This window comes from Camelus dromedarius, chromosome 23, assembly GCF_036321535.1.
Source record: "Camelus dromedarius isolate mCamDro1 chromosome 23, mCamDro1.pat, whole genome shotgun sequence".
Taxonomy (NCBI): Eukaryota; Metazoa; Chordata; class Mammalia; order Artiodactyla; family Camelidae; genus Camelus; species Camelus dromedarius.
Window position 1 is genome coordinate 2717229 of NC_087458.1, and position 8027 is coordinate 2725255.

The window sequence follows — 8027 nt, forward strand, 5'->3', positions numbered from 1 at the left end:
CACCCCCAAAGCAACACTTTTGACTGATTGCTGTCCTGAATCCCGGACACATTTACAACCATCAGTGGACACTGCGAGCAAAACAAAACTCATTCACTTTCATCTGAAAAGCCTGACTCTCTTCCTGTACTCCCTTTCCTGGTTAAATAGTCCCGCTTCTCATCCGGCCCCCTAAGCGAGAAACTTTGAACTCCTCGCATTCTTTTCCTTTCCTTCTGCATCCAGTCAGGGGGACCTATGGACTCCACCTAGAAATGTCTCCAAACGCAGCGCTTTCTTTCTCCATCTAGCACTGTTCACGTACTTCTTGTAGGACTTATTTCATCATATTTGTGTGTGTGTTCATGTTTCCTCCTCTACACCTTGAGATCCTTGAGAATAAGGTGGTTCCTTTATTTAATCTGTAACCCTGCCCCAAGTATAGTGCCTGGCACCTGGTAGATGCTCAACGCATGTTTGTTGAACGAATGAATGGTAAAACCTTTTCATCACTGACATTTGCTTTACTGTCCAGAAGCTTATGGACCTCTCCCTCTCCCTCTGGTCCACCTTGCTGCTCTCTGACCTGCCTGCCAGCCTCCTCCTTCGCTGTGGCTCCAGTTGGATGGCACGTGGCCTTTGCCCGATGAAGATCAGAGGCTTTAAACCAAGCAGCTGTGAATTTGCTCCTCTTCACCCTCCAAGAGAGGAAAACACGTCACAGATGAGAAGAGCGATAGAGAATCTAGTTTTCAGGGGTGCAGAGGTGAGGGTAGTTGCTCCTTCACTGAAGTTTGTGGCTCAGAATAGAAACCCAACAAATGCCAGTTGGACAAGTGAATAAATGAATGAGCAGAAGCTTGAATGCAGAGGAATGTGAATCAGACCCCCAACCGCAGAGAAGAACCACTTCCGTCCCCCTAGGGAGGACGGGCGCTGGGGCCTTTTTAGGATGACCCGTCGTGAAGTGGGGCCTCGTGGTGAGGCCCTTACTAGGGAGACTCTAGTCCGCCCGCCCCGACGTGTGTGACCATGTTCTTCTAACAGAAGTAAGAGTGGGTGGTATTTTCAGGGACGGGCATACTCCTTACACGGGAACGGATGGGTGCACATCATCCTGAAGAAATCAGCCCCCTTTGGGGCTTATCCTGGCCAAGTGGGGTGACAGAAGGGACAGGACACGGACTCGCTGACGCCTCTGCCTCAGGTGACTTGCCGGTACCGCTGTGGCTTGCAGGAGCCAGTCTTGGGTTGTTCAGAGTCCCATGTTCACCGGGCCTTTTCTCCCATGCCTTTAAATGGGAGGTCTTGTTTTTTGGCAACTTCATTGATATTTTTTCCCTCTGTAGCAGCAAATGTAGAACATTTTTGTTTTTCCCTTGCCTCAGACGAGGAACACTGGTATGTTTTCTCAGGCAAGTACCCCAACATGCCGTCTTCAGAGGGCGTGCAGTTCTTTGGCCTTGGGCACATCACGCAGACTTTCTGGGCCACAATTTTCTTATCTGTCAAATTGAAGTGGTTGGTTGGCTCCCCAAATTCTCCCTCAGACCTGCTAGGCTGTGATTTGGGGATTCACAATATTTTCCTCAGCACCCTGGCCACAGAGGCCCTTGGCCCTCGGTCTGGCCGGCCCTAGATAACACAGGAAGCTGAGTTATCACAGCTCTGTTCAGGAAGCAAAAATGATACAGTGAACCTCTGTGTTCACCCAAAAGGCAGAATGAGAACCATGATTCCTCTTATAAAAAGTTTCTTCATTTTGCCAAAATATTCATTTACTCATTAATACAGTTCTTCATTTTTAGTCCTCTTAAATTCATCACCTGTTATGTTTTAAGGGCTATGCCAATTCCTGCTCCCTTTCCGGATTCTTTAAAACTGTGTTCTAATATGTCAAACTGGGGTTCCCTGTGACCAAGGGCCGTTCCCTGAGTCCCTCACTTGCCAGGGCTGCCGATGCTCTTCAGATGGTAAGGAACCAATCCTATGACCAGCAGAAAATAAGGCAGGACTCAGCTGCCGTAGGGCTTCATCCATATAAACCCATCTCCAGCAGAGTAAGAGACGGAGGCCAGGAATGTCTTATGTGTGTCACCTGCCGCTTAGGCGTAAAGCTCTCGAGCCATCCTGCCAGATGAGGTGCCGGGAGCAATCTAGGGGCAAAGACCAACTCATGGATGGTCACAGGGAAACTGCCTGAGTGCCCCCCACCCCCAGCCGTGCACTGCGGAGCCCACCCAGGTGTCCCCGAGGACGCAGTGGGTCACAAGCATTCCTAGGCAGGGCCCCGCACAATTGGAGACAATTCATCAGGGGGCAGGCGTCACCGTTACATGACCTTGGCCGCATGTAGTCGGTGTGGCATCCTGTTCCTTTTTGGTCCGTATCACTCTGACATGACTGCTCTTTTTATTCCCATTTTCCACAGGAGGAAAGCGAGCGCACCCAGTCTGAGGCCTGAGCTTTCTGATCTCAGATCCATTGTTCCTTCCCTCCTTCTCTTTGTGCTTTCTGACCAGGCATCCCTGAGGCTCCACCCTGCAGGTGAGGGACCACCTGGACCCTGCCCCTAGGCAGTGGATTTCAGACAGAGGCAAAGGTGATTAAGCGTTTTTCAGTCTCCAAAGAGTTAGCTGCAGACAGAGCCCCTCTTTTCCATCGAAGCCAAGCCCCTGGGTTGAGAGAGGCTCAGCGATCCGGGTGTTCGGGCAGGTCTGCCAGCAGCCCTTCCGCAGGGTGGTGTTTAGCTAGGTCCTTGGGTCCTTCTTCAACAGGTGAGAAAGCATCCTGTCCCCACTCCTGTAGTGTTTTCCTCCACGGAGAGACCTTGGAGTGATGAGGGAATCGGATAGGACTGCCTTCGCCATAGGATGTGGCTGTGGGCAGCCCTTCAGACAGAGGAGCCAAAGAACAGCCCAGACTACCTAGGGTTACCTCCTGAGGATGTGCCACCTGCGACTTGCACCCGAGGGGAGGGAAGGTGCACTTCCCAGACCTCCGCTTGTCTGAAAAAGTGTAGAAGCTTCTAGATTTAAAAATATTTTTTTTTATTATTTTTTATATAAACATTTCTTTATTGAGTTATAGTCATTTTACAATGTTGTGTCAAATTCCAGTGTAGAGCACAATTTTTCAGTTATACATGAACATACATACATTCATTGTCACATTCTCTTTCACTGTGAGCCACCGCAAGATCCTGTATATATTTCCCCGTGCTACACAGTACAATCTTGTTTATCTGTTCTACAGTTTGAAATCCCAGTCCCTTCCCACCCCCCGTCCCCTTGGCAACCACAAGTTTGTATTCTATGTCTATGAGTCTGTTTCTGTTTTGTATTTTGTAGAAGCTTCTAGGTTTTGTCCCAAACTCCTGCACTGGAACCCAGTACTCTGGTCATTTGTTCCACGTACATTTGTTGAACACCTACTGTATGCTAGATCCTGTTCTGGGTCCTGAAGATGAAACACCATACAAAGCAATTCTGTCCTCCAGGAGTCTACATTCTAGCAGGGTGTAGCCTGGAGGCCAGGCTTGCAACAGGCTTTCTGCTGCAAAGTCCCCTCGGAGTCAGGTGACCAGTGTGTTTCTATTCTAGCCTTTTCCGGCGTCAGCGGAAATCACTTCCAGGTCAGGCTGCAGGAAATTCTTGATCTGAGCTGACCGTAGTGGCCAACTGGTGTTGCACTGGTCCCCGTAACACTTCTCTAGAAGAAAAGTTGCATGGGCTGAAGGTTTTAATTCTTCCTCACATTTAAGAACAGAGGTTTGGGCTTTATTTTTAATTTTTCTCTCCCCTGATAGAGCAGTCCAGCAAAGAGTGTGTGTGTGTGTGTGTGCACGCCCAGCACTTGTGGACTCTAATTAGACTCTGAAGATAAAAGAGAACCAGGGTCCCTAGAACTTTTTCTCAGAAGGAAAAAATAACAAAGCCCAAGAGTGAGGGCCCAGAGAAGAGAGCAGAAGTCCGGATTTCCCACAAGCTGGAAGTTAGTTTCATTGTTGTGAAAAGAGTTAAAATGTGTAATTCTGATGGGGCAGTATTTGCTAAAGCGTAGGAGCCCTAAGGCAGGCCGTCTAAGGGTGTCGCGTGCGGGCGTCTGCGCTGGCCCGGGGCGTCCTGTTCTCCCTGCCGTGGAGCCCGCGGCAGGCGCGCGGCCAGCGCTTCACAGCTGACTGGCATCGCTGACTAGGAGTAAGGCTGAGAGTCTCACCCCCTAGGACAGGAACACCGATTCCCAGAGCCAGAGCGGGCCTTGGGGATGCCTTCTCTTGTTCCTTCAGTTACAAATGGGAAGGGGAACAAAAGGCAACTCAGTGTAACAGTGATGAAGAGGGAAGGCCCTGGAGTGGGGCATGGGTCCCATTCCTGACCCTGTCATGTACCAGCAGTGACAGCTTTTTGTTCTTGTTTTTGAAAAATATTGATTTTGGTCTGTTTCCTCATCTCTAAAATGAGGAGTATTGCTGTAAAGGTGAAGCCAGGAAATGCGCGTGCAACAGCTGGCGCGGCACCTGGCTGGGCACACGCAGCAGGTGTCGTTGTTTTCCAGGAAGGGGAAGTGACTTGCTCAGGTCGCACAGCTAGCTAGAGATACAACTGAACAGAACTGGGTTTCCTAACCCCCTGTCGGGTGCTTTCCCCACTGCCACTGCCACCGCCACCGCACTCCGCCAGAAGGGGAGCCGGCCACGGAAGACGGGGCTCAGCCCAGAAGTGAGTGTCAGGATGCCCTGAAGGAAAGAAGCCTTCCTGTTACTTACCGGGGTCTGCTGTGTGCCAGGGCCTGGCCTGCGTCCCGTCTGTGTTACCTCATTAGCCCTCACGGGAACGTGCGTGGCGTTATCATTACGCCTTCACAGGAGATGGACAACTGAAACTTAGGGAGAAGAAATAATTTGACCAAACCCAGGTCTCACTGACCCTCAGATCCCTGCCCTGCCCTGTGCGTGAACACTGGTTAGACTACTGAGGTGTGCTGAAGGTGAGCGTAAACAAGAGGGGCTCTGAACGAGGCTGCGAGCGGTCGCCCTTCACTGCTATCACTGCTCTCCGACTGCCCCTTTGTGAGGCTGTGGCTGTCCTCTGTGGAAAGACGCCGTATGATCTGAGTGGACGGTGTTTTTACAGTGTTTGTTCCACTGCGGAAGAGACTCTGTGTAGACAAGAGGAGAGCCTCTGCCATCTGGGACCAGCGTTCCAGGAGTCAGCTAGCTGTGCACCTTGGTGGCGGGGGATGGTGTTTTATTTCCAGTGTGAAATGCCAAATAGTCCAGGAATGATAAAATCACCCTAGTTTTTCTTATGAACTCCTAGAAGTCATCTTTGTTGGTATAAATGAGATCATTTAGCCTAATTAGTTCCAAGCTTAATTAGCAGTAATTATCCCAACATGGGAGTAATATCCGAGCAGGAAGTGCCGAGTCCTCGATTAGATAGATCTCTAATTGGTGTTACAATATTGTAATTAAAGCGTGTTTGTACGCCTCTGCCGCAGCACGCGATTTGTTTCATGTCTGATTAAACAGGGAGACCCAGCAGCCTTTGAGGGGGCCAGGACGTTAGATCTGACTCATGGAACATGTTAACCCCGTGACTAAAAAGATTGGGGGCCCTGCCTCCGTGGTCGGGGTGTGTGTGCTGTCCTGAGCCCGAGGGCGTTCCTGCCCAGAGGATGTGCCCTTGGTCTGTTACCCTCCTACTCCCGGGCAGCCCATGCAGCCCGTGCAGAGCAGAAGTATGTAGCTGGAGGTTCACTCTGTAAGTTCTGTACTTGTGAGGGCTGCTTGGACCCAAATGGGAGAAGACTGTACAAAATAAACAGACTAGCTATCATTTATTGAGCATTTACTATGTACCAGGTGTGGCACTAAAGCCTTAGAGATCAGATCTGCAGAGAAAAGTTCTGAGGAAGCGACCAGAATCCCTGCTCTCCAGACAAGGACCTGAAGATGAGGGAGTGGCCTCACCAGGCTAACTCCAGGTCATCCTTTAGGACTTAACCGTGAACATCGCTCCTCCAGAAAGGCCATCTCTCACCCTAGACCAGGTTAGCTCCTGGTCATGTTCCCTCGCAGACTTAATTATAATCTCCGTGTCCATCTTCCGCACCGAATGGGATAAACTCATTTCTGCCTGGTTCTCTGCTCCTTGCCCAGTGCCCAGCACCCAGCGAAGTGCCTGCAGTGTAGCAGGTACTTAACAAATAAGGACTGAATGAATTGTCAGAGACTCCCCAGTGCTGAGCTGGGTGAGCAAACTTAGCTGTGTGGTTCTGCGGTCTGTGTGTTTTTCTCTGCATCATGCTTCCTTTTTTCAGGTTTTAAAGTTCCCAGGTTAAGTTTCTCAGTAGCACAAGCACCATGGATACAGGTGGGGGTGGGGGAGGGACAGGAGGATGTGCTTTCTTTCCTCTCACTTTAAAATGCAGCACTCCAGTTTTGCAGCAGGTCCCTGAACCCCTGACCATATTTATCCATTCAATGCTTCAACCTGATCTTACAATTTAGAGGTTTTTCTGCTCATACTCAAATGACTGGTCATTGAATCTAATAAGCCCAAGAGAATCAGAGGAAACCAGATAAAATTTATGTGCGTTTATATATTATCGGATTCTGCAGATTTTTAAAAATGTAACTAGCACTCTCAGAATCTGTGTATCATTGATTCCTGGCTATAGTTTTGGCTCATCCCAAGAATGTCTGGTTATTTTGAACAGTGACACACAATTCTTGGGATTTTTTTTAAAGTGAACTTTGCTGGATGTTTAAAGGGAGAAGTGGCTTATAAAGCACTGTGGGGAGTGAGAGGCAGGCTGTATCAGAAAGGGGCCAACGCCTTTAGCACTTTGGAAATCAACTGCTATTCAGTTTTGATCACCGCTGCCACGTATTTAGAGATTAAGAAGTTTGGACGAGAATATTGTTTATTCATTAACATTTTTAAACCTATTTTTTAAATAAGTAAATGATACTCACACAAAGCATAAAATTCATAAAAAGGGAGAAATGAAAAGGCCTCTTTCCACCTTGTTCCGTCCCCAGCCACTTCAGGGGTAGCCTTTCTAGGGATAGTCTACGCGTATGCAAATATATACATTTTAAAAGGTTGGGGTTTTTTGTTTTTTTGATAGAACAGCATAGTCCACACGGAATCATAAAGGTGAACTGGCTCACTTCCTTGTCAAGGCAAAGACAGGAAGTGAGAATGAGGAATTCAGTACATAGAAACCAAAAGTGCAAAGCTCTCTAAGTCTGTTTTCTTAGAAACTATTACTAAACATCGTGATGATTTACTGAAATTTGAAATATGGAACTAATGAATGAGAAATGCTGCGTGACCAACGACAATGGCATCATCAGGTGCAAGTCCTGAAGCTGCCTGGGTTTTCTGTTCTGACTCTCAGGATGACGTTTCTGTATGGCTGTTTGCTCAATGCCAGCATAATGAGGCGGACGCCGTGGGTTCCAGGCTCTGTCAGCACCTCAGCTTGCTGGAGGTCTCTGTGACTAGAGGGGTTAGGGGAGGAAGTGAGTGTGAATTCATGGGAATCCAGTACCGTCAGGAGAGAGCCGTCTGTCAAGGACACGATCGTTACGTTATTCTGTGTGGACAGGCCTGATGCACATCTGGGATGGCTATTTTAGGGCAAGAATAATCCACAAAGCTTCCTGCAGTTAATACACTCATATTTGGGGAAATTGTTTTGGCTTTTGAATAACTAGAAATGATCTAACCATGATATTAAAATAATTGGATTTCTGATTGTGCAAGTAACAGATAAACTGGGTTAAAGTTGCTGCAGTACGGCTATCTTAGGCTGCCCAAGGAGCGCGCTGGCCGAGGCGTCCCCAGCTTACTCCAGTTTATATTTAGAATTTATTGAGCCCTGCACATACTAGGCTTGGTAGAAAGTCTGCTGCCCTGGGAACTGATAGTCTTATGTTATTTATCGTCTCATCCTGTTTGTCAAAGACTTGCCTGTAGTCCCTGTACCGTTTCTTTTCGCCAAGGGCTCACCTTGCATAGAGACAGACTCTGATG